Consider the following 26020-nt stretch of genomic DNA (forward strand, 5'->3'; position numbering starts at 1 on the left):
CTGAGCTTGAGCCCCATGTCTACCCTCTGGCCAGAGCACCTTGATCGTTTGTCCCATCAAGATGGTAACAAAGTGGGCATGGAATCCTCAAGGGAAAACTGAGGTTCCAGGGGCAGAAGAGTAGGAAACAGGGGTGCTGGCCAGCCTGTAGCACCAGAAACCCATGCCAGCCAATTTCTACTTGACCCATCTTGGGATTTTTGCAGCCTGGGATGTTCCTGGCACTTAGTAGGTCTTCAAGAAATGTTGAACTCGCCCAACTTACCTCTGCCCCCCAAACTTGAGACACAATTGCTCCCTCCCCGTCCACCCCACAGCACTTGTTACTTCTAACAACCCAATTAACATACTTTGTTAGAGTCATGTTCTTGCTTCTTTTAGTTCAATTTGTGTCTAATTTGTTTCCTCAATGGTCAGCTGAGTTCTTGACACAGAATGGAAGCCCAGTACATGTTCGTGGAATAGATGAATGTGTTCAAAGGGAGAAACCCTAGTCAAACCAATATCTTTGAGATATAGGAGAAAACTTCATAAGCGCTAAGAAAAAATATCCAAAACTTGGAAGTAAAGTATAAAGATGATTGTGAGACCTTTCAGTGTCAGAGGAGACGACAGTGTATCAAGGCCATGGAAGGGACGTCTGACTCTCTAAGGAAATGAGAGTCTGACTTCCTATTAATATCGGTTGGGGCCCAGACAGCCCTGGAAAGTTAGAGGTTAACCCATAGAAAAATTGTAAAGTAAAATCGTTTTCTTTTCCGATAGTACTAAAGATAACCCCAAAGTTATAGGTTTATTGTTAGTGAAACAGTGACGTAGTCATCTCTGACTTAGCAAATGTACTGTGGCATTCCTGCCTTTCCCTGGGCTGTGTAGGATCCTGTGCTCATATCCTATTTTGAATCAGCTTGGCCGTCCTATTATTTCCATCATTAATTAGTTAAATAGATTTGACCAATGCTCGTCATCTAGTTCCTGAGAATTATGTTTTTATCGTCTTGAGAATTATGTTTTGATGCACATAGACACACACACACACCCCCGCCCCTGGGAAACTAGAATCTTTCTCTTCTAAAATGGAATGGTTTTCATTACATTAAAATAGCAAGTCCATGCCAAAAACACCTTTTCCTGGAAAAACATCTGGAATTTATATTGTGACTTTTCTCAAGTGTTGGCTTCCCCCTCTCAATTTCTGCATCAGGGAGTTGGGAATTTAACACTGCATTTTTCGTCCCTCCTTTGCCGGTCTTTAAAAGTGATGTAACTGTGGTCAAGAGGAAGGATAGGATACCTAGGCTGAGATAATAACTGGGGAGTGGAGATTTGTCATAATTTGTGGTCTTCCAGAACCTTCTGTAAACTCTCTATGTTCAGGGGCATGTCTGCACTTATGTGTCTGCCCATCTTCAAAGGAAAAGCCAGAAACCCACCTTCCCAGTCTCCCGGGAAGGGAGCAGACACTTGGCGTGGATTCCACTGACCGGATGGAGACAAAGAAGATTCAATGCAGCAGAGAGAGAGGCATGAATCTGGCAGCCTGTGGTTCATTCTGAGCAGGGGACTGGAGATCTGTGGGGCTTTCAGAAGCTGCCGGGGAGGCAGAGGGCTGTCCCCTTGTGCCCTGCACTCAGTGTCAGCGGTGGGAGTCGCAGGGTCTGTGTCCAGGACCAGTGATGAGCCTGCCTTGTTCCTGGTTATAACCTCCAAGTCTGATTCTCTGGCCTACTGGTTCTGGGAGCCACTAAATAAATCCCTATTTGGCCTAAACAAGTAAAGGGGGTTCAGAACATGCCACCCTCAAAATATGCCGCTTTGGCTTCTGATTCTTTTGAGATGAAGACACGTAAGAAACTGCAGATGCAGGAAAGGCTGTCTGGTGTCCCATTTCTACCTAAAAAGGGTTCATAAAATTTCTCATGAGAAAGGTGCCCTCCCTGTACCAGGAAGGGAAGAGCAATCTTATCACCAGAGACTGGGAGTTGACACCAAAATGGATCTGTACAAACAAACCTACTAAAATAACCAGTATCCTCTGCTACTTTCTTCCATATATTTTCTTTCTTTCTTTCTTGAAGTATAGCTGATTTACAATGTTGTGTTAGTTTCTGGTGTACAGCAGAGTGATTCAGTTTTATATATTTCTGTTTCATATTCTTCTTTTCCATTATGGTTTATTACAGGATATTGAGTAGAGTTCGCCGTGCTATACAACAGGACCTTGTTGTTTATCCATTCTCTGTATAATAGTTTGCATCTGCTAATCCCAAACTCCCACTCCATCCCACCCACACTCCCCTCCCTCTTGGCAACCACAAATCTGTTCTCTATGTCTGTGAGTCTGTTTCTGTTTTGCAGATAAGTTCATTTGTGTCATATTTTAGATTCCACATGTAAGTGATATCATATGATATTTATTTTTTTCTGTCTGACTCACTTAGTATGATAATCTCTACGTCCATCCATGTAGCTGCAAATGGCATTATTTCATTCTTTTTTATGGCTGAGTAATATTCCATTGTATATATGTACCACATCTTCTTTATCCATTCATCTGTCAATGGACATTTAGGTTGCTTCCATGTCTTGGCTATTGTAAATAGTGCTGCTATGAACATTGGGGTACATGTATCTTTTTGCATTATAGTTTTGTCTGGATATATGTCCAGGAATGGGATTGCAGGAACATCCCATATATTTTCTAGTCACTGTCCCACAACATATTGCCCCAGCCCAAGCCACTTTGTCTTCTCACATCCCCACAATACATCATTCTTTGTTTCAAAAGGTCTATGAGCGATTTGGCCTAACAGCTTCTTCAGGTCTTTATTTTCCTTTGGAAGACTCCCATGTGCACATAAAAATATTAAATAAAATTTGTATGCTTTTCTCTTGTTAATCTGTCTTACGTCAGTTTAATTCTCAGGCTCAGCCATCGGATGTAAGAGGGTAGAAGGAAGTGTGGCCTCCCCTACACTAGATAGAGTAGATTCTGTTGTTTGCAATTCAGACCCATGCCTGACCCAAACTGTGAATAACTGGGATATGGGGACCTCAGAGATGTTTGGATCAGAGACAGACGTGTAGAGGGACAGGAAACTCACTCTTCTGGATGTGTTCTGGAATACCTGTCATTTTTCACAGGACTGAGCAAAGCTTTGCAGTGCCCACAGATTCCTTTGCTGACAACGTCTGTTTTGTCCTATTACATAAGCAATATCTCAACTCTAATTATTCTTGAACTTCCATCCAGCTCTTTGATTTCCTGATTCTGTGATGCTTCTTAACAAAGGCATACCACTGAAGGTTATCTGGAGTCTGACTTGTATCCATCTTAGAAAAATGACAGCAAAATCCCCAAGGATTAGCATACTTACCAGCTGGCATGCCAGCAGGGGTAGCAAATTAAAAATATATATATTCAAAAATTTGATGATCAGGAAATTACTCCTGAGATGAGCTTTCTTGTTATTGACTTCAAAGGAGGTTTTGTGAGGATGGGGAAATGAAAATGATACATTATAATTTGACATTTTCTATGCAAATGGAAAAGTAGCAGAAATATCTGTGTTTTCAGTTCAAGGAAGGGCCTACCTGCAAAGAGAAATATATACACTGTCACATCAGGGAGTGTTTTATTATGGGTAGTTGAAAAATAGGGATAACGTTTCTTTTTTTTTCTTTTCTTTTTTTTTCTTTTGCGGTATGCGGGCCTCTCACTGTTGTGGCCTCTCCCGCCGCGGAGCACAGGCTCGGGACGCGCAGGCTCAGCGGCTATGGCTCACGGGCCCAGCCGCTCCGCGGCATGTGGGATCTTCCCGAACCGGGGCACGAACCCGCATCCCCTGCATTGGCAAGCAGACTCTCAACCACTGTGCCACCAGGGAAGCCCAGGATAACGTTTCTTGAGGCTTCCTTTGGCTACAAGTTACAGAGACCACCCCCCCTCCCGCCCGAAACCCCTCCTCGGATAACTTAGAGGCTTATTTCCCCTCATGTTAAATGAGTCTAGCAGCAGTCTGGGACTAGAATATTGGCTCCATGGCAACACCAGGGACCCAAGCATTTTCTGGCTTCCCACTCCTTTATCTGTATATTGGCTCCATCCTTCTGCTCTCAAGATGGCTGCCAGAGCTCCAGCTAACATGGCAGGCAATGGGAAAGGGCACCACCTGCCTGCTGAATCAGCTCTTTTAAAGGAGTTTCCTGGAAGCTTATGTTGAGTAACCATTGGCTAGATCTATGTCACATGAACATTGGATGCGAAAGAGCCTGGGAAATTTTTTTTTATCTGGGAATACAACTTCTTCAAATAACATCAGAGTTCAGTTAATAAGGAAGAAAGATATCTCTTTACATAGAGTTTTCTTGAAGAACCGGCAGAGCTTTTGATTTTTCCCTTTCCTCCTTGCCGGTGCCCCCTTTATCATCTTCATTTAAAAAAATTTTATCTTTCAAACTCCATTTTAAAAAAAAGGCAGCAGAACCTACTCCTGTCCTACTGCATTCCTTCCTTCCTCCCTTGAATGTTTATATTGAATAGGATCTGGGTTACAAAGACACCATGGTCTCTTATCTAAGAGACACAGCAGAACAATCATAAATACTGCAGAAGGTTTGGAAATTTTAGAGTGATATGACGAAAGACCACCCATAGAAATCAGGCACCTCCGTTTTAAAAAAATTGCATTTGCATATTTTCTGAAATGACATATACATTTAGTTATATAAGTAAATATTTTTAGCCACCCAAATTGAACTAAACACTCAAGTGAACCGTGCTAATTGGCTGGAATGCCATCAAAATCAACACTATATTTGTTACATTTTATTCCCTGATTCCCTCCAAAAAATAATCAATTCGCTCAAGAATTGAATATGTATATTTGCTTTAATGATCCAACTTTTAAAAAACGATACCATCGGATTATCTTCCAAAGAGCTTCTGATCCAGCAGATCCATTTCAGAGTCCCAAAACCCAATTTAAACAAAGTGAGTTTAAAAAAAATTTTTTTTATTTTAAAAATGATCCTGCAGGACAGTAATCCTTTCACGGGTGCGTAGGTCTATGCACTGTAAGACCTGTATAGATCTGTGCGTCCACCATGACAATCAGGATACAAAACAGCTTCATAATCCTCAAAATTTCTTTGTGTGGCCGCTTTGCAGCCAACCTCTCTTCTGTCCCCAACTGTCAGCCGCCACTGATCTGACCCCCAATCCCTCTAGTTTCTGTTTCAAGAATGTCATATAAATGGCATCATTCACTTGTGACTTTTTAAGCCTGGATTCTTTTGCTTAGCGTAATATTTGTGAGATTCACCTAGGGGACGGTTTGTACCAATAGTTTGGAATACTATTTAGCAACAAAAAGGAACGTGGTATGGATACAGCACAGTTTTTTGTTTCTTAAATCCATCCACCCGTTGGGTGGGTATTTGGATTGTTTCCACTTCTTGGCTGTCATGAATAATGCTGCTGTAAACATTCATATGCACATCTTTGTGTGGACATATGTTTCCATTTTTCTTGGCTTGCAACTGCAGGGTAGGCAGGGGTCTCCTGGAAAATATATGGGGAATGTTTTGTTACTAAAAATAGTGTAAGTGTGTGTGCTGGGGCCAAAATCGACACTTGTCTACTACACTGAGCCAAGCTTTTTGGTTTTGCTTTTTTCATAAAATAAAGTCATTTTTGGTGTTTTACACTTGCAGTTCACCAACCTTCTTACATCTCTTTATATCTCACTCTTCGGAACAAAAACAATTGAGTCTCTTTTGATTTATGCAGTTGTGGCTAAGACATGTTGACCAGCCTCTTGAGAAGAATATATTTCCTCTGTTTTCTCCTCCTACTTCTTAATAGATTTAAGATGTAATATACTCTTATTACCCACCAGGGTTCTTGGCCTTCCCCAATCAATAGAAATTGACCAGAGGCCAGACAAGAAATTCAGGCAAGGCTTTATTGGGGCCGCTGCTGCAGCAGCAGCGTGGGGAGCAAAAACTAGTAACGGGTTCCTTTGCTCGCTCCCCGAGGGGGGCGAGCTAGTTCCTTATACGGGGTGAGGGCAGAGGTGTGTCCAGAGGTCGGGTAGGGTGGCTAGGTGGGCTTGTGTGCAGGGGGCATGCACAGTACCCTGCTTTTGCTCCCAACACTCTGTTTTTGCTCCTGGCTCTTCAGAAGTGGCAGTTGGGTATTGTTTTGGTCTTTTTGTATCTTGTTGTCCATAATTTGCCCCAACTGCACATGCACACAGTTATTTTTAGTCCCTTATAGTTTCTGTGTATTTTGTTGCTTAAGAAGACGTTTGTCTAGGTGCAAGCATTGCAGCAAAGGGTCCTAGGTCCCAGGCTGTCTCACTCATAACATGGATGACAGTTATGTAGCTCAAATAATCCCCAAATGGTACCAAGCACCCAAGTCCCAATGGTTCATTCCTACCTGTCACTAGACTCTATTTCTAAATTTAGGTCTCCTTTGACATAGCCATTAAAGTGTCCATCCCCGATGTCAGCACTTTTAAATGCTTCTTTCCCTTTCATCACATTCAATATTGGGGCAATAGTTCTGACTTGCTGAAGACAGCCACTGTTTCATCTGTAACACTTCTGATTTTTTTTTTTTTCGTCTGGAGGAACTTGAACACCAATAATCTTTTGCATGTATGTTTAGAGGAAGTCATGGGCTTTTCATGTGTCCATCTGTAGGATATCGTGGTGGAAGATGCTGGGGATATTAATCAGGATTGCAGTAACAAACAAGACAGAAATCTCCATGGCTTATCACAACAGAAGTTTTCTCACACTTTACGTCCATATGTGGGTTGTTTGGGGGGCCCTGTTCATTGCAGTCATTCAGTGATCCAGTGTGATGGAGGCTGCACCATCTCAGTACAGGCCCACCCTGACCACCATGGCATGGGAAGGGAGCACAGCACATCATATTCCAGCCCCTATAAGCATCTGCCTGGACTTAGCAACTGTCACTTTCTCTTGGATTTCATTGGCTGGGAGCGGTCACATGTCCTTCTCAGACTATAACGGGGTGGGGAAGTCTGATCCTCCTGTGGGCCTGGAAGTGGGGAGCTAGGGATATTGGTGAGCTCCGGCAGAGTCTATCCAGAGGAGCGGGGGTGTGGGGAGGACAAAATTGACTTAATACATAACTTCACTCATGTGAAGATTTTCTCTTTGACTCTCAGCAAATTATTGGTTCTCCCTGTTAATGGACTGAAGATAAGTGTCATTTGAGGTTGGGCTTTTTCTGCACTCAATCTCTTATAATCTTATTTTTGTCTGCATGAAGGCATTAGCATGCATTTTCTGGGCTCGGAGCCAGGATGAGTCATGTTGTCTGTTTCCTTGTCTCCGCGGGTGCCCTGGTCTTTGACAGAACCAAACAGCGGCCCCAGTCAGGAACTGCTGCAGGGATCCTGAGTCCCCCAAGCCTGGTGCCCGGTCACCCCTCCTGCTCATTGGGTGAAGCCCACCCTTAACAAGCACCTCGGCCCCCCTCCCCCGAGAGGGTGAGGCGCCAGGGACAATGCCACTTGGAATCTGAGAAGTAACACTTGGGGCCATGCCCAGATCAACTTTTCATCACCTTAGAAAAGGGATGGGCTTGGGACATTTCAATCTCCACCGGAACCCTCAGGCATGTCTTTGTTATTACTGGGTGGGATTATTGTAACTCTGCTGGAGGGGCGAACCGCTCCCCCACCTTGGGCTGTGTGAGGATTAGAGAGGGTGAAAAAGCGAAATGAAAATGTCAGATTTCTATTGGGGATTAAGAGGCACTCAACTCTAGCCAAGTTTTATTTTTTCCATTTTAAAGGAGGGAAAAAAAAAGTGCACGCTGAATTCTCCCATTCTTGCAACATGCTGTAAATGCATGAGTTAGAAGGGGGAAAAAAAACCCTGAAAACAAAAGAAACAATTTGACAGGATTTCTTTACCTGAAATGTTTTAGTTTTCTATGACTTTGAGGTCAGCACACTCAAGAGTTTCTAAGACCCATCTCTGATGTGAATGAGGCGTGAATCCTGGAGATAGAGGCCCCCTAAAAGTAAGGAATAGAAGAAAACACCATTTATTCTATCAACTGTAAAAATTTGGTCAGAATATTTGCTGAGTAAAATTACCATGTTGACCGCTTCTTCTCACATTGAAAAAGGTAGTTTTGAATCCCCATAACTCCAGTGTAGAATCGAATAGTCATTCTCAACTATTTCTAGGGATAAACATTATTATCAAAGAAAACACCTGATAAAAATTCAACTTGTAAAATAGACCAGAAACTGAGCTTGTCTGGGGGTGGGCCCTGCCCTCAACCCACGCCAATCATTATCTCTGAATCTTGTAGACATTTCACACGTTTTAAGAATCCTTGGTACAGACTGGGGACAGTCCCAGTCATTGGAGAGCATCTGGAAACATCTAGGGGAGGCTTGGGGTGTCCTAATAACTGAATGGCTGATGTCCTTTCTAGCATTTAGTGGGGTCAGGGATGCTACTGTATGACCTGCAATGATGAGACAGCCATCACAACAAATAATTATCCTGCTTAAATGTCCATACAGCCCCCATGAAGACACATTCTTCCAGGGGCAGGAGCTAAGGTTCACCAGCCCCACCTTAGTCCCCATTTCCCTCCCAGGAGGAGGAGTATGGCACTCCTCCCACCATAGAGCATAAATATGCCAGAAACATCTTACTCAGCCTCCCCTGCAACCAGGAGTGGCTGTGGAATCCAAGTCTGACCAATGCAATGGGAGAGTACATTTATTATGGGGTCTGGAGAATCTTCTAGGAAAAGCGTTCATCTTTCATAAAATGGATGCACAAGAAGAAACTCTACTTCCTGGCTTTGAAAACAGTTGGTCAAGGACAAGATGCTGGAAGCAAAGCAGCCATTATGTGAGCACGAGGAGACACGCTTACGAGCCAAGCCAACGTAGTGAGCAAAGGCAGAGCAGAAAGATGGGTGTGGTTAAGCTGAATTAATCATCGTTTCTGTTAGAGGGGACAATGAATATGACTCTCTAAGTCTGTGTTAACGGGGTCTTTGGTTGTTGACATCCAAACACATTTTAGTAGATACACTTTCCTATGTCAGATTCACTTAGAAGTAGGGAGCAGAGCTCCGAGGAAATATTCTGCACATACACTGACACTCTGATTTCCACTGGGGTTTTTCTTGTTGACTCAGAGTCGGAGTAAACCTCTCCTTCCCTTGTAATTGATCTTCCGCTTCTGCCTGAGGGCGATTGTGTGTGTTCTGTATAGCAGGAGCTTCTGGTTACTAACGGCTATTCTATACTTTTCTTTAGAATCATTTATCTGTTAGGTCCATCCCAACACAAGCAAGAATACTCAGCCATAGGAGGTGACATTAACTACTGACTCTGAGGTGAAGTAATTCTCCTTCTGCCTCATACCCACCCCTCTCCTCCCCAGCATAGACTTGTGTTAGCCCCCAGGAAAACTGGGAGGATGGAAGCTTGTACAGCATCTAGTACAGGGCTTTCTCCTTCCTCCCAACTCCCCCTACTCTGCCCTCTGTTTCACCCCCAGAGGTAGACCCACATTGCCTTCCAGAAGCCCCTGCTACAGTGTAGGCAGACATCGCTCCACCCACCATCCCACCAAGAAGGGACCGGTAGAAAGCCAAACAGGAAGAAATCTCTGATGATGGAATTCCAGGCTCACAGCAGGCTAGGGGGAAGGAGGGCGGAGATGGGCACCCCCACCTGCCCCCATCAGTCTCAGTGAGGAGGAATTAGGATTCTACCAGTCCAGCCCAGGAGACAGAGAGAGGGTGGGGCACCAAGTCCCCCGCTGCATCTCTCCGTGTGAGTGTCAGACCTCTCCGCTCTCCGCTCTCCGCCTGCCTACTCCTGCCCAGACCTGCAGGCTCACGCGGATCCCAGCACCGATCAGACCTGACCATCAATCTCCTGATTCTGTGCAGCTGGACGATGTCCAGGTTCCCTTGGGGAGATGGCTGTGCCTGCAGCTCCTTTCTGAATCCTGACTGATGATCAATAGAGAAATTACAATGAGACAAGCGCTGTGGGCAGGAGGGCATCTTCACTCCCCAGCAACACCGCAGAAACTGCAAAAGGATCCTGAAAGTGGAGCAGGGATGAGCTGCCGCTAAGTGGGATCAGCGAGACTGCCCACGCCTCTGAGGTCATCTAAGAAGATGAGCAGACTCATGGGGACAGAGATCATTTCAGGGCAGAGCAGACGAGAACTCGGGCAATGGTTGTACGCTTGCCGCTTGATTTTTTTTTTTAAGGAAGCATTTTAAACATGCAGAAAAGTGTTAGGTCACAAGCATCTGGGTACTCACCACTCTATCATAAGAGATCCGACTTCAGATGTGCATTTGAAGCTCCTGCACTCTCCTCTCCCATGTATTTCCCTCCTTCTCCCCAAGAAATAACTATCCCCATAACTGTTTTCTTACCATGCTCATGCATATTACACTTTTAATGAACTTATTTATACTCCCAAATAAATATATTACTTGGTATATTTTAAATGTTTATATTAATGGTATTTTACTGTATGCATCCTTCTCTAACTTGCTTGGTTTTATTTAACATCGTCTTTGAATTTGATTCTTACTGATATCTACTTTTCTAGTTTATTTTAACATCTGTAACCACGCCATTGTCTCGGCCAACAGATATTCTAGAGGCCGCCATGTTTTTCCCTATCATAGACAAAGCTGCTTTGTTTTGTTTTTGTTTTTGTTTGCAATACACGGGCCTCTCACTGCTGTGGCTTCTCCCGTTGCGGAGCACAGGCTCCGGACGCACAGGCTCCGGACGCACAGGCTCAGCGGCCATGGCTCACGGCCCCAGCCGCTCCGCGGCATGTGGGATCTTCCCGGACCGGGGCACGAACCCGCGTCCCCTGCATCGGCAGGCGGACTCTCAACCACCGCGCCACCAGGGAAGCCCTGGTTCTTCCTTTTTTGAACGTAAGCATGTCCTTCCAGGAACTTCTTTTTTCCCCTTAAGTTGGCTGGACTCAGCGTCTATGGGATGCAAACAAAGATCCCTGAGTGACGCAGCCTCCGAGGGTGGCAGGCGGGCAGGTTTTCAGGGCACCCGAGACAAGAAAAGCCCTTCTTGTTCTTTCTCCCAATGTATTCACACCACGGCCTTGGACCATCCAACCCTGAAGAGGGTCGGGGGCTTGGCTGTTTCGAGCAGTAGCCAGCCCCTACGTTTAAATATGCATTTTCAGCCATCAGTTCACATTTATCTAGCACCAATGTGGAGCTAGGCACTGTATTAACAAGGAAGACACATCCTTCATCCTTGAAGAGGCCCGGGTAGAATCTTGTGTTCTCAGTAAGGGACCACAGTTCATCCAAATGGATGTGGCGAGAAAACTCCCTTACCTGTGCATTTGCAGGAAAGAAATATCCATCTAGGTCATTGTCTCAATTCCTTCCCCTGCTGAGGTCTTGTAGAAGATGTGGTTTCCATTGAAGGATCGTTCTGCACTCTGGCCTGCCCCCAAGGATGGGGAGAAGGAATAGTCCCTTTTTTTTTTTTAACAGCTTTATTGGAGTATAATTGCTTTACAATGGTGTGTTTAGCTTCTGCTTTATAACAAAGTGAATCAGCTATACATATACATATATCGCCATATCTGTTCCCTCTTGCGTCTCCCTTTCTCCCACCCTCCCTATCCCACCCCTCCAGGCGGTCACAAAGCACCGAGCTGATCTCCCTGTGCTATGCGGCTGCTTCCCACTAGCTATCTACCTTACATTTGGTAGTGTATATATGTCCATGCCACTCTCTCACTTTGTCACAGCTTACCCTTCCCCCTCCCCATGTCCTCACGTCCATTCTCTAGTAGGTCTGCGTCTTTATTCCCGTCTTGCCCCTAGGTTCTTCATGACCCTTTCTTTTTTGTTTTGTAGATTCCATATATAGGTGTTAGCATACGGTATTTGTCTTTCTCTTTCTGACTTACTTCACTCTGTATGACAGACTCTAGGTCCATCCACCTCACTACAAATGAATGGTCCCTTCTTTTAAGGCAGACAAGACATTTCATAAACGTGCGGCTTGACCTCACCAACACATGAACTCACCAGCGGTGACTGGTGAGCTCATACACCCAGTGAATCAAGAGACCCCATAAACAATAGGTCAGTGATTTCAAATCCATTTTCCAAAGACAAACAGATGAATCTGAAGGACACAGATGACACTCTGGCAGAGGTCACTGTGGGTTACATGCATTTTGATTGCTTCCAAGTTATATAAGAAAAAAAATGAACTTTTCTCACATAGTAGCCTGGGTATTGTGAATAGTTGTCTTTAATACCCCCCACCTCTATCACTTTATTTTGGAAACAGAGCACTCTCAACCCCCTCCCCCATTTTCCTTCCTTCCCCACTTTCAATCCATAGCATCTGGGCGTCAGAAGGCAAGCCCAAGACCCAGAGCTGACCCAATCAGCATGTAGCATTTCTAGAGCTGACCCAATCAGCATGTAGCATTTCTAGAGCTGACCCAATCAGCATGTAGCATTTCTAGAGCTAAGCCAATCAGTATATGGTGCTCCCAGCAACAGTGATTCATCGGGGTGAGCACATGACAGCATGAGTCTCAGGACTTGCCCGGAAGCTCCCGGCTCTTTCCTGCTGGGTTGAACATGGAGGATGAAGCTGGAGGTGCCGCAGCCACCTTTCCACCTGGAACCTGGGAATGGAGTGAACACAGTTAGAGATAGCTCCAAGGCACCAGCGAAAAGTGAATCTCTTTGAATTGACTTCAGAATCTAGTAAGTTTCAGCATTCCCTTCCAGCAGCACCATCTTGGTTCTCTGGTTCTGGGTGATTTCCTCACTCTCTTTTCTGGGCGAGTGAACTTTGGGACAGACTGCCTGGGTTCAAATCTCAGTATCCCCACCACTAGCTGTGACTTTGAGCAATTTACTCTGTGTCCCCATTGTCTTAACTGTAAAATGGAAATAAAGATAATATGACCCTCGTAAAATTGTTGTGAGACGTGAATGTGTTAATGCATGCAGAGTGATTGGGGTAGCGGCATGCAGTAAGCCCTGTATCAGTGGTAGCTTTCATCACTATTATGTTGTTATTTATATTGATGATCCCGTCTAGATATCTCCCTCCATCCTGCTGGTTGCCACCATTCCCTAGCACCTTGCTGTCTTGGTTCCTACTCCACCTAGGACTTTTTCATTCCTTTCTATGGGCCAAATTTCCTTCTCTGTGTCTCAATACTAAGGAGATTTCTCTTTCCAAGGTCACAGGTACCTATTATGAGACGTCAACCCAGGTAAACAGGTTCATGGGTTTCCCTTCAGATAGAAGGACAGGGAAACTTTGTTTCTGTGCGTCCCACTTCAGTTTATAAATCTCTTTAATGAATATGATTTTTGTAATGTACAGTATTTCTTTGGCTGCCCAGAATCCACTGTATCACCTTTTGCTATCCAAATCCCAATTTCCCTGGGAAACCATTCCCTGACTCTCATCCAAATGGTTTGACCAGCCCTTCATGTCAGGTGGGCTAAGGCCATCAGGGCTTTCCTTTCCTGATGACTCTGATTGGTCCAGGCATGGGCATGTGACAACAGGACTGTTGGGGAAGGAGAAATGTACCCCCACCCTCATGAGTTCTTGTTGCTGGTCTAATTAAATTGTCACAAGACAAATAAACAGGAGAAGAAAACCAATGTAATTCCTACACACGGAGGTCTCAGACAAGTGGGACCCCTGAAGTGACCAAAGCAGGCTGTTTGTAAATCATTTTTAGACAAAGAAACAATTATTTGTGAAGATTTAGCAAAGGGGCTGGCGCTTGGGGCAGCAGACTAATGAAGGAGTAACAAAGTTAGTTTATACGGCTTTCTTAGCCTGGAGTTCCCTGACTCTGGTGATAAGGATGCTGTCTCTCCTCCTGGTGTAGGGAGGATACCTTCACATGCGAGATTTATTTACCACTTTTAGAGAGAAAGGTGGGGAGGTCTGTGTTTTTTTATATTATTTTTTTTCCACCAGCTGTTTCTCAAGTAACTTCAATTCAAAACAATCAATATGCCATTGAAGCATATTTTGGGGCAGCCTGCCCTGGGCCCCAACAGGACCAATGAGACGCAATGTGTCTGTTGTTGTGGCTTGTGGGAGTGAGGCAGGGATTCATTTCCACTGGACTTAGTCTTTCCTGCAGCCTTGACAGAAGATTCTCTGAGAATGAACCTGAGAGGGAAAGGAGGACGTGAGAGACCAGGAGACGTTAGTCAGGACCTGAGGACATCATTTGAGCATCTGGATCCAGCTGTGCCTGAAACTAAGAAACTACTCTTTGCGCTTCTTAGTTATTTGATGTTGTAAATTCCTTTAATTTGAAGTTATTTAATTTGGCTTTTCTGTTGCATGCAACCAAGTGTCCTGACTGATACAATCATCCAGTTATATGATGTTTGCATCTAAAAAGGGTTGTCCAGTGTCTCAGTCCAGAAGGAGTAGTGACCGTAGGATTGCAGACACATGGCAATAGGTTCTAGAGGGTCTCTGATGTCATCCCGGAGAGCTGGTTACTACTCAGCCTCAGATTCAGCTGGTTCTGCAAGAGGAGTCCTCAAGTTATCAATTCTCTCCCTTCATTCCTCCAGAAGGTATCCTTCTGTCCCTTTAAGGCAGCATACAAGTAACTTAGGATGGCTTTAATTAGTCCAACAGTGGAGAGACTGAGGAAAAAACTCAAGCCAGAGCCGTTGGAATGTGGTGAAGTGCGGGTTACCCAGGTGGGGCTGACGTCATTCAGGACTTCGATGCTGGATTGGGTGCTCTGGCTTCCATCAACTTTTTTTTTTTTTGCGGTACACGGGCCTCTCACTGTTGTGGCCTCTCCAGTTGCGGAGCACAGGCTCCGGATGCACAGGCTCCGGATGCGCAGGCTCAGCGGCCATGGCTCACAGGCCCAGCTGCTCCGCAGCATGTGGGATCTTCCCGGACCGGGGCACGAACCCGTGTCCCCTGCATCGGCAGGCGGACTCTCAACCACTGCGCCACCAGGGAAGCCCCCTTCCCTCAGCGTTTAAGAATGCTGGATCCCTGATCTGCCAAGACCTCAGATAGGTGGGGAAACATTTATGTGCATGGAGGGAAAAAGCTCTTTCAGTTGCAAAGTGAGAATTTCAGTTGCTTTACCACCATTAATCCAGAAAATCACTGTCTAAGATGGAGGTTTAAAAAATTGTGTAAATGAGCTGCTTGGTTGACTTAAAGGAGCAAAGCTTCCCACCAGCGTTCAGGGCTGGCCATTCATCAAGTGACCTGGCACATGTAGGACGGTGTCTTCGTCTGCACGTGCTTTGGTAGAGCAGCAAAAGTGTGCCCTTTTGACTCACTAATCAGTTTCCCTGAGTTTTCTGGGCTAATAAATCACTTTCTCTGGTCTCCATTAGCTACACATGGTGTTTCTGTCAGAAAGACCTTCATGTTTACATTCTTATTTGATAGCAAATGTTGAGGGACACCAGGCCTCCTTATTGACGAGAGCCTCTGACCCTGGGTCAGAGCAGGAAATGGGCTTTTCCAGAAATGTCACAAAGGTCATAGAAGGCAGGAGTAAAGAAGTAATCACAGTGCTCAAGAATCTATGGGAAGTAGCAAAATCCGACAGGGCGGTTTTATTAGTCGGGGGTCTGCAGAGAAACAACCAACAGGAGATGTGTATGCGTGTTTGTGTGTTTATACAATTTATTGTAAGGAATTGGCTCACATGATTATGGAGGCTGAGAAGTCCCATGATCTTCCATCTGTAAGCTGGAGACCCAGGAGAGCCAGTGACATAGTCCCAGTCTGAGTCCAAAAGCCTGAGAACCAGGGGAGCCAATGGTTAAGTCCTAGTCCAAGGGCAGGAGAAGACCCATGTCCCCATTCAAGCAATCAGGTGTGAAGAGCATATTCTCCTTCCTCTATTGTTCTATTCGGGCCCTCTGCAGATTGGAAGATGCCCACGCACATTAGGGAAGCAATCTGCCTTACTCAGTCCACCCATTTCAGTGAGAATCTCATCTGGAAACTTCCTCAAAGACACACCCAGAAACAATATTTAACCAAATATCTGGGCACCCCATGACCCAGTGGGGTTGACACATAAGATTAACCATCACAGTGGTGAATCCCTGGGTCCTTTATGAAGGCAAATCAGAGGAGAGAATGCAGATTTGTCCATTTATGGAATTTATTCCAAAACAGCAGATGCGAAAATTCCACTTGATGAAGGGCTGCAAGTTTTGTAGAAGGAAAAGAAATGGTTACAACAATGAGCTGAATATAAATAATTCTGCATTTTTACAGATTCAATATTTGAAGTTTCGGCTATTTGCAAATGACTCGTTCTACAGGGTGGGTGAGGTTGTGCTTCGGTAACAAACGAGATCAAAATCTCAGTGGCTGAAAATACGAACCAGTTCCTTCTCATGAAGGCTGCATTGTCGCTTCAGGGTCAGCTGGGACCTCTTCCTATTGGGACCTAGGCTCACAGAGGCTCTATCTTGGCGCTTCCTCCTACAGTCACTGTGGCAAGAGGAAGATGACATGGCTTAAAATATTTGCCCAAGAGGGACACCACAACGTCCTTCCCCATCTCATGTGCAATGTCAATTATATGGCCTCCACCGGGATGGGGAAGAGCCTGGGAGGAGACAGGAAATGTTCCGTGAGTGGGACACCCACACAGCCCATGACAGGCGGCAACGGCTAGCTTTACAAGGCATGAGTTCCACTCTCTTACAGTAGAGCTGGTGGATGGGCCCAGGCCCTGTGGCTGTTGAGCGAGTTCGGTCCACTCACTGCTCAGGCTCAGGGTGCCAGAAAGATCTGGGCTGCACTCTCATCCACTTTGTATCATTCTCATGAATTGATACAAATGCAGATTTGGGGGGTGAAAAATTATCCCCAAAGAGGAAGTCAGGTCTAGTCATGGAAGCAAAGAACAAGAGAAGAGGCTCAAAGGAGTTGGGTTCTTAGTTAGCAAACAGCTCTTCCGGAAAAACCTAGAGTCAAATGCAAAGAACAAAATGACAAAGTTGTGTAAATGACAGAGTAGCGTAAATGTTGATATTTTGCATAAAACTGCTGTATCAGCCTTTCAAATGTATCTAATTAAAGCTAAATAGCATAGTCGTTTAACAGCCACTATCCTTCCAAAAAATATATTACATTTTTCTTAACCATTAGGAATATGGATCATTTCCCTTTCTCCTCGGAAGATCCCCTCCTCTATCTCCCTGGTGATTTTGTCTTATTTCAATACATTTTTACCCTGTAAATTATTTTACTTATGAACTAACTATGTTTAGAATTGGATTTATCTTTGGAATTTGTAACATCCAAGTGATCAAAATGACGTATTTGGATAAATAATTATTAAACATCAAAGCAACATTTTATTGGAGATGCACATCTTTATGAAGCGGATGGAGGGCATCGGGAAGTCTTAGTGAAAGGACACCGCCTCAGCCCCCAATGTAACAACCTGCCCCCTTGTTGAACCTGTGGGAGGCCCACCAACCCTGAAGCAAAGCACCGTGCGGAGACTCTGGGGGGGTGAAGATCTCACCTCTCCTTCTAAAATGGGAAAGGCCGGTTGTGAAGGGGAGATGGGAAAGGTGGGCAGCGAGAGCGCTTTCAGGTGGGTCAGTAGGGAATGTTATCGCATGGAGTTTGAGGATCGGTGCCCACGTGCTCTTGGGAAGTGCTTGTGTGCCCCCACGGGAAAGTCGGCCTCGCTTTGAAAATCCTTCCTCCACTCCCTGACTTGCTGGAATGGCTTCCCTCCCCTGGCTTGCGCCGGAGCAACTAATATTGTGTAAGGAACACTGGACCCTTTCCACAGCATTTGTCACACCGTGTCTCATTTGTTCCCGTCACAACAATGCTGAGAGTTGCTCCGAGCAGGAACTGGTCTTCGCCGCCATCCCGCCGTGTTGTGTAGGACTGGGTGTCTATATCTATATCTATATCTATATCTATATCTATATCTATATCTCTCTCTCTCTCTAAATATATATATATATATTTTTTTTTTTTTTTGCTGTACGCGGGCCTCTCACTGCTGCAGCCTCTCCCGTTGCGGAGCACAGGCTCCGGACACGCCGGCTCAGCGGCCATAGCTCACGGGCCCAGCCGCTCCGCGGCATGTGGGATCTTCCCGGACCGGGGCACGAACCCGTGTCCTCTGCATCGGCAGGCGGACTCTCAACCACTGCACCACCAGGGAAGCCCTGACTGGGTATATTTTTGTTTGGACATCCACACACTGGTCCTTCCCCACACCTCCCTTCTATCCTCTCTCCTTTCTCTCCAAGATCCCATCTCCTCATCACTTCCCTCTTCCTTCCTCTCTCCCTTCCCTTTCTCTCTCTCTCCTCTCCTTCTCTCTCTCTCCTCTCCTTCTCTGTCTTTCTCTTTCTTCTGTTTCCTTCTCTCCTCCAGTCATCTTTCTCCTTGAAATTGTTATCACAAAACTAAGCCTTGGATGTTATTTGCATAAAACCATTACAAAGGGGGCAAGAGTGACATTTCTTTAGGGCCTGGGTCCAAGCCTTTGACAGATGCAGCTGGTATCAGAGAAAACAAATTGTTAATGTTCTACTGAAATTTCACTGAGGGCACTAGATAGGTGCATGGGGGAACCAAAATATACTAGGGTCGAGGCAGATAAACTCCATTCCCAAACCACTAAGATGAAAAGGCAGCAGCAAATTAGGTTTGAAATGGACATCCCTGTCCTTAGAGATTTCACAGTGACAAATGGATTAGTCCCCAGGTGGAACACAAACCTACTTTGCTTTCATAGAAGCAGAGAAGACTAATAAAGGCTATGTCTCTATGCAGCCCTGAATCAACCGGGGCTGCATCAACCTGTTTAATCGCTTCTCAGCTGAGCTTCCTAATTAAGTTGCAGTAAGAGTTGGCCCTTAAGAAACCTGTAAACACTTGAGTTTATTAATTAATGTTTAATTTTCTTTCATTTAAAATGAAATGTGTTTAATTATTATATTATTTATTATTTTTAAATTAATAGTGCTTCCAAGGAATAGCATGGAGAAGGATCCTTTGATGCCCTTATAACATCTATCAGTGTTCTCAACGTCATCAGTATAATGCTAAGAAATATTTGCAAGGTCAAGTAAAATTATCTTTAGGAAACTGTTTACTGTGATTTATCTGGGAAACAAACTCCAGGTAGCAAGGGTGAGGCTTTGCAAACTCAGCTTCAAGCCAGTATCCTAACCTTGCTTCTCGCCCCCAGCCTCCTATCAGTCAGGAAAGGCTGGGCTGGGCTACAATAACGAATAACCCTCAAATCACAGTCACTTAACACATCAAGATCTATTTTTCTTTCTCACGCAAAGTGGACTGCTGGTCCAGAGGACCCTGGAGGGCAGTGTCCCTGCATGGACTCAGCCCGTCAGGGGCTTCCATCTGGCAGTGTCAACCTCGCCACACCTGTTTCCACCACGTAGATCAGGGTTGTGAGCCCCGGAGCTCCTGTACCTGTCTGAACCCTTCAGTCTTCAGTGACATGTGACACCTTTTCCATCCACACCAATTGTCTAGGGTGTGCCCCACAGCTCACCTAGCTTCCAGGGAACCGGAAGTGGCATCCCTTTTTGTTTCCAGAAGGAGGAAGAACCAGATATGCAGGAACACTCAAAGTTTCTACTATTCCCCTTTCCACGAAATCGCTGCTTCTAAGACTCTCCTGTAAACAAATTCTGGAGCCACTGATGCTTTTCACAACATGGAACAAAGATATTTTCCAAAGAAATAATCAATTCTCCTTTTTTCCTTTTTCCTTTACACAAGGTGGGGCCCATGCCTTCTACCTGGAAGAGTGCCTGGCATATAACAGGCATCATAAATATTTGTTGAATGAATTCATAAGTTCATGAGTGGCTGAATGACTGAATGAATGAATGAGGGTCATGCAATGCCTCTCCCGTTGTATCAGTACTCCTCTTGGGATGCTGACAGTGTTTTGCAGAGGGCGGCCCTGGGAAGATGGGAGATCCAGGTTCTAGCCCTGTCTCTGCTGACAGCTCTGTGAGCTGGAGCAAGACGCTAAGCCCCACGGACATTGTGCGTGAAGGAACAGGTGTGTTGTGCAGACATGTGCCTGGAGCTGCTCTAGCCACTTGTTTCTTGCATGGGGGAACTGGACAGGGGTAGTGGCCATCTGGAGGTGGAGACTGGGGCAGAGCAGAGAGAAGCACCAGGAAATTATCTGGAGTCAGGAAGCCAGGAAAAGACTAAACTTTTTATTAGACAAGTAGAACGAAGAAAGGATCTGGCTTGATATCTACCGGGGATGTCTGGATTACACAAATAAAATTATGTCCAAATGGGAGAGACCAGGAAACTAGCTGGGAAAGCGTGACTTGGCTTTGCTAATAATAATCATCCCATCTGCCTAAGCTCACATGGATGGAAAAAGAATAATACCAACAACACACCCGTGCACAGGACTCTACAGTTTGGAAAGCATTTTAAGATATGGAATCAACTCTGACTATTAACATTACATTGGACAGACATTCCAGGTCTAAATACCTTACAGATATTTGCTTAATCTTCACAGCAAGATTATCCTCATTTGACAACGAGGAAACTGAGGCATGGAGATTAAGTGTTTCGCCCAAGGTTATATAGTTGCTGGCACAACCAGTATCTACATTTCAAACCCAGGCAGAGGGTTCTAGAAGCCACACACTGAACTCTACATGCTGCAGCCTCTGGAAAAAAATAGAATAAGACTCTTCTGATGATGCCTGTGGCTAGAATTCCATCCCTTACATGGAATGATGGAGATGGAGTTTCTCAGAGGAAATGCTCTCTATTCAGAGACTGTTGAGGGGAAAATACCTGAATTTTATCCCATAGTATAAAGACATTTTGTACTGTATTTTTATTCTCTTATTTATTTATTCTCCCCTGAACAAAATTTACTGAGCACTTACTATGTGCCAGGTACCGTTTAAAGTTCTCTATGTGTTACCTCAGGTAATTTGTCTTATTCTGCTCAGGCTGCTATAACAAAATACCATAAACTGGTCCCTTATAAAGAAGCAGAAATTTGTTTTTCGCAGCTCGGGAGGCTGAGAAGTCCAAGGTTACGGCACCGGCAGATTCGGTGTCTGATGAGACTTGCTTCCTAGACAGCTGTCTTTTCTCTGTGTCCTCATGTGATGGAAGGATGAGGGAGCTCTCTGAGGTCTCTTTTACACGGGCACTCATCTCATTCATGAGGGCATTTATTATTATTTTATTCATTAGCCCAAATCTTCATGGCTTAAAGCAACAAAGTTTATTTCTTGCTCAAATCCACGTCTATCTCAGGGAAGTGGACATCTCTACTCCACAGTACCTTCCCTTATATACCTGTGATGACAGTTCCTCTACCATCTGGAATTTGGAAAAGGAAAGAAAGCCTGGGAAAGAAACACTGGATCTTAAAGGATCAACCCCAAAGTAACACACACACTTAATTTCACATGTCACTGGCCAGAGCCAGCCACATGGCCACCCCTGACTTCACCAGAAGGAGGAAGTTCAATGCTATCACATGCCTGACCTCCTTACTTCCTATATGTGTGACTGTGGCCAAGTCACTTAACTTCACTCATTTCCCTGTGTCTCAGTTTCTTTGTTCGATGAAAACAGAAACATTGTTTGTGGCATTGTCATGAGAATTAAATGTGATGATAAACCAAAAATGTTCGCTATCAACATAGTGATAATGATGTCATCTACCCATAGAACAAAAAAGTATTATTTGTGTGTGTTGTGTCTGTTTAATATAAGTAGTATTATGCTATGATACTTCAGTGCTAGTAGAAATGCATGATCTGGCTGAAACAATAACCTTCCATTTTATTCCATAATTATGCACACACACATGCACACACCATACGTCAGTATACGCAGCTCACTGCTTTGCACGATTCCCATAAAAACTCGGTGTCAGAGTTTTACTGCTTTGGGCCTGAGGCCACTTAATGATGGAAAGAGAAAATGTTGGGCGCATGTTTGGCATTTCCTCATGCTAGCAAGAGAGGATGGCTGTTCTCAATGACAGTTCTGGCCAGTGTGCCCACTGGCCCGTGGGGATCTGATGTCAGAGAGGACACATGAGTCAGGGAGCTAGGATGCTTGAACCCTGAGGTAGCTGGAAATTCGGAGTCAGGATATGCATGAAGAAAGGAGAGCGAGGTTGGGGTCAAAAGAGGGCACATGAGACATCCCCGGGGGAGTGAGAGCTGAGGAAGAGCAGAAAAGGGAGGCATCTGGACAAAAGCCATGTTCTGGAAGCAGCAGCTCAAGGAGGAGGCAGGTGGCCATGGTGGAGGGCAGGGGTCCTGGGAAATGAGGTCCAGATGCCAAAGGTCAAGAGAGGCCAAGGAGTGCAAGGAGTCTAGGTTGACTCTGGAGGACAACATGTCTGGGTGGATGCAAGGAAGATGGTTGTCTTTGTGCCCGCCCAGCAGTCACCCCCCACACTTCCAGGGACGGGACTCAGATAACTCTGGGAACCAGGCTTTGCTACTCCCAGGCCAGCTCCAGTGGTGGCCATGTGACCCAGGCTTGGCCAATCAGATAGCACACGCCTCTGGCCACAATGATTGGCTCAGGAATGGCATGTGACTGCAGTCAGAGCCAATGAGAACTAACCCTGAGCCTTCCTGGATGTAGATACACCCAAAACCAGCTCATCCCTGGCTTCACGTTGGCATGAGCCAATAAATTCCCTTTGTGTAAACCAGATAGACGTGGGTTTTCTGTCACTTACCACCAAATGTCTTCTAAAACATAGAATGTGCCTCTTTGATGATTGGTGTTTCTTTTCTCAGTGAACACTTTCACTCTGCAAAGACACTTGATAGACGTTTTTGACCTAATGAGAATAAATTCTGTTGAATTCTCAAAAATCACATTCCGATTCAGTGCCCCCCACACCCAAGAAATCCAATGTTAATTTGCTCTCGAAAAGCACACATTTCCAAAGAGCCTTCACAGCCTCCGATACAAATTTTAGTCTTGGCGATTGGTCTTTGAATCCTTAACGTCACGTACAACTTCATGTCCATCCGGTCTACCTAGAAAACTCCACAGGGCCAGTCACCATGTGGTTGATTTTGATGACAACAAAACGAAACCCTAAAATTTGTTTGCTCTGAAAGCATTAAGATGGTAGTTATCCAATCCGAACTGTACTACTTCTTAAATCACCGTGAAAACAAAATTAGTAGTTTATTTAAACACAGTCAAGAAAAGAAAAAGTGGGGAAAAATGCCCCAAGGAATGTGTGAGCAATTTTCCTTGGAAGGAAACACATGCGTAAGATAAGGGTAAATGAGGTTTGTGGTAACTTGGAGGAATAAACCGACCCCCAGTTTATGATTGTCCATTTCTTGGCTCTTCCTTACAAATAGCTCAGGAAGTCCCTGCCATGTCTGAATTTCTTCCTAACCAAGTGATTAGAATAAAAGTGCCTTTGGTTTGGGCAGTGTGGACATGGGACTATTTCTTTAACCAAACATTTGAGATCATAACTACATTGAGCTCCTCAGTGACTCCGCTTGGACTCAGGAGCAAGGTTTGAGCTAATTCAGATACCAACAACTAAGCTGCTTGTACTTATTTTTTAAAAATCTTCTCTTTAAATTTGAAATTTCTGAGGTTTTCTGCCCTAATCGTAGCTCCCCTGCCTTTTGTGAAATTGTCAGTTTGCCATGGGAAACACACAGCATTATTACCAGTTGTGTGGACTCTAAGAAGCCTGATCTGCTGTTCCTTCCGGAGAGTCTGGGAGTTCCCCGACACTCTTTATGAAATTCCTTTTCTGCTTAAATAGCTACGGTGGATTCCATTGTTGGCAAGCGAGCACGCTGACAGATGTCCTGGGGAAGACCACCCGCTTTACATGCTCGTCCTTCCCAAGTCTCCGCAGCTGCTGGCCATGCTGCAGCCGTCACCCAAGTGTCTGACGGGCAGCGGCCATGCCTGCTCACTTCCCCATGACAGATGACAGACTAGCTGAGCAGAAACATTTCCTTATTTATTTTTAAACCGCTTTGTTGAGGTGTAGTGGATACATGACAAAGTGCACAAATTTCATGTACACAATGTGATGAGCTTGAACGTATGCAAACACCCATGAAACATCACCACCATCAAGGTAATAGACGTATCGATCAACCCCAAGTTTCCTTGCACCCTACCTTTTGTGGTAAGAACACTTAACGTGAGATCTACCCTCCTAACAAATTTTTAAGTATTGTTGACTCTAGGCAGAAAACATTTAGCTTTTGGTTCAAAGTGTGAGGGTTGGGTTGTGCACCAATGGAAAGCCCATCTGCAAACATGTATTCATGAATCCTAGATGTTGTAAGTCAGAGGACAAGTCCTTGGGGAACTGTATCGTATTAGTAAATACTAAGGATTTTCCTGGGGGGTTGGGGAGGAGGGCTGGTCACAGCCAAAGAGACTCTGCTTGGTCCTTAAGATCCATGGAAAAGTGAAACCAGAGGGTGGTGGTTGGGCTGGAGAAATGGGCCCATTCTGGAGGAAAGGGAATGTGAGATGCTATGGGGGCTCTTCCGTAATGTCTGTGCTTCCCTTCTTTTGTATTAGAAGCCCAGGTATTTTGCTTGGCACACGACTGTGTGAAAGAAAAACTCCATTTCCCATTCGGGCTTGCCGGTAGACGCGGCCAGATCACTAAGTTCTAGTTAGTGGGATATACGCCCAAGTACTGTATTCAAATTCTGAAAAGCCTCTTAAGGAGAGAGGGCATGTCCCCCCTCCGCAGCTTTTTTCCTGCTTCCTGTGGCTGGAATGCAGACTCGGGTGTCTGATGTAGAGCAGGCGCCCAGAGCTATGAGTGAGAAGCCTTATGCTGAGCACGGCAGAGCAACATGATAGAAGGGGCCTGGGCCCTTGATGTCTTGGAGCCACTGTAGTAGCCCTGGACTGTCCACATTTATATGAGACAGAAATACACCTTTATCTTGTTCAAGGGTCCTGTCCACTGTGGCGGCGGGGGGAACTCACAGCTGAATGAAATCTCAAATCTCATCTCAGTGGGTGCCACTGAGCTAGAAATCTTGGGGCGATTCCGAATGTAATAGGCAGTACCAATGGTCACTCTATTGGAAGCATGTAGTGCAAAACTCTATGGACTGAGGACTGGATGGTTGACAGACTGTAAGAGATGTCTGGGTTCTGAGAAAGGTGGACACTCAGTGGACTGGCCAAGAAAAGCTGAGCACGGGAGCTCGGTCCTGAGACTGGAAAGTGAGGGAGAGGAGTGTAGAGAGAGGATGGTTGTCTTCCACAGCTTGGAGGGGGAAGTCAGCATCCTTTCCAGGGAGAAGGGGAGAATCAAACCACACCAGAGTAAGATTCTACGAGGAAACCAGTGCAGATGAGAACTTGCTGATAGTTAAGATACCTTGAACGCTGTATCTACAGGACCCAGCGCATAGTCAGCAGGTAACAGTTATTTGCTGAATGAAATAAAGAAGGAACGATGGCATGAATAGCACCCAGAGAAATAAGAGAAGCAGTGTGGAATAGTGGCTAAGAATGGGGGCTAGACTCCTAGAATCCATATCAATGTATCTCAGACCAATGCCTAAAAATAGCGTTCAACAAATATAGACTAGTACTATTATTACTGCTACTACTACCATTGTTGTTGTTGTTGTGGTTGAGAGTAACTGAGTGTCCACAGGTGGATCTGATTGCAAAGGGAAATATGCCAGGGTCCATAAGCCACTGCCTCTTTCAAAACTTCCCTGGCAGTTTTTCCTCCACATTCTCAGATGCAGCTCAATGCTCCTTCAGGTCCTCGGTTAATTTCTGTTCCTCTAGGACAGCAGTTGTGATCACCTTGCTCCATAGCCATCTTCCCCTGCTCTGACAGCACGTTATTACCTTGT

The 26020-nt window shown here is 45.1% G+C and overlaps 1 long non-coding RNA gene across 4 annotated transcripts in view; it reads left to right on the top strand.

Moving 5' to 3' along the window:
- The first annotated feature begins 12680 nt into the window (after window positions 1-12680).
- The window catches only part of LOC137206470 (uncharacterized), a 42520-nt gene continuing 29180 nt past the window's right edge, over window positions 12681-26020 (top strand). For 3 of the 4 annotated variants that reach the window (XR_010934663.1, XR_010934662.1, XR_010934660.1), the window contains exon 1: window positions 12683-12820. This is a non-coding gene — a long non-coding RNA (uncharacterized lncRNA). Of the gene's footprint in view, window positions 12821-26020 lie in introns of all 4 variants that reach the window. The other variant, XR_010934661.1, reaches the window with a different exon arrangement.

Source organism: Pseudorca crassidens, chromosome 15, assembly GCF_039906515.1.
Source record: "Pseudorca crassidens isolate mPseCra1 chromosome 15, mPseCra1.hap1, whole genome shotgun sequence".
Taxonomy (NCBI): Eukaryota; Metazoa; Chordata; class Mammalia; order Artiodactyla; family Delphinidae; genus Pseudorca; species Pseudorca crassidens.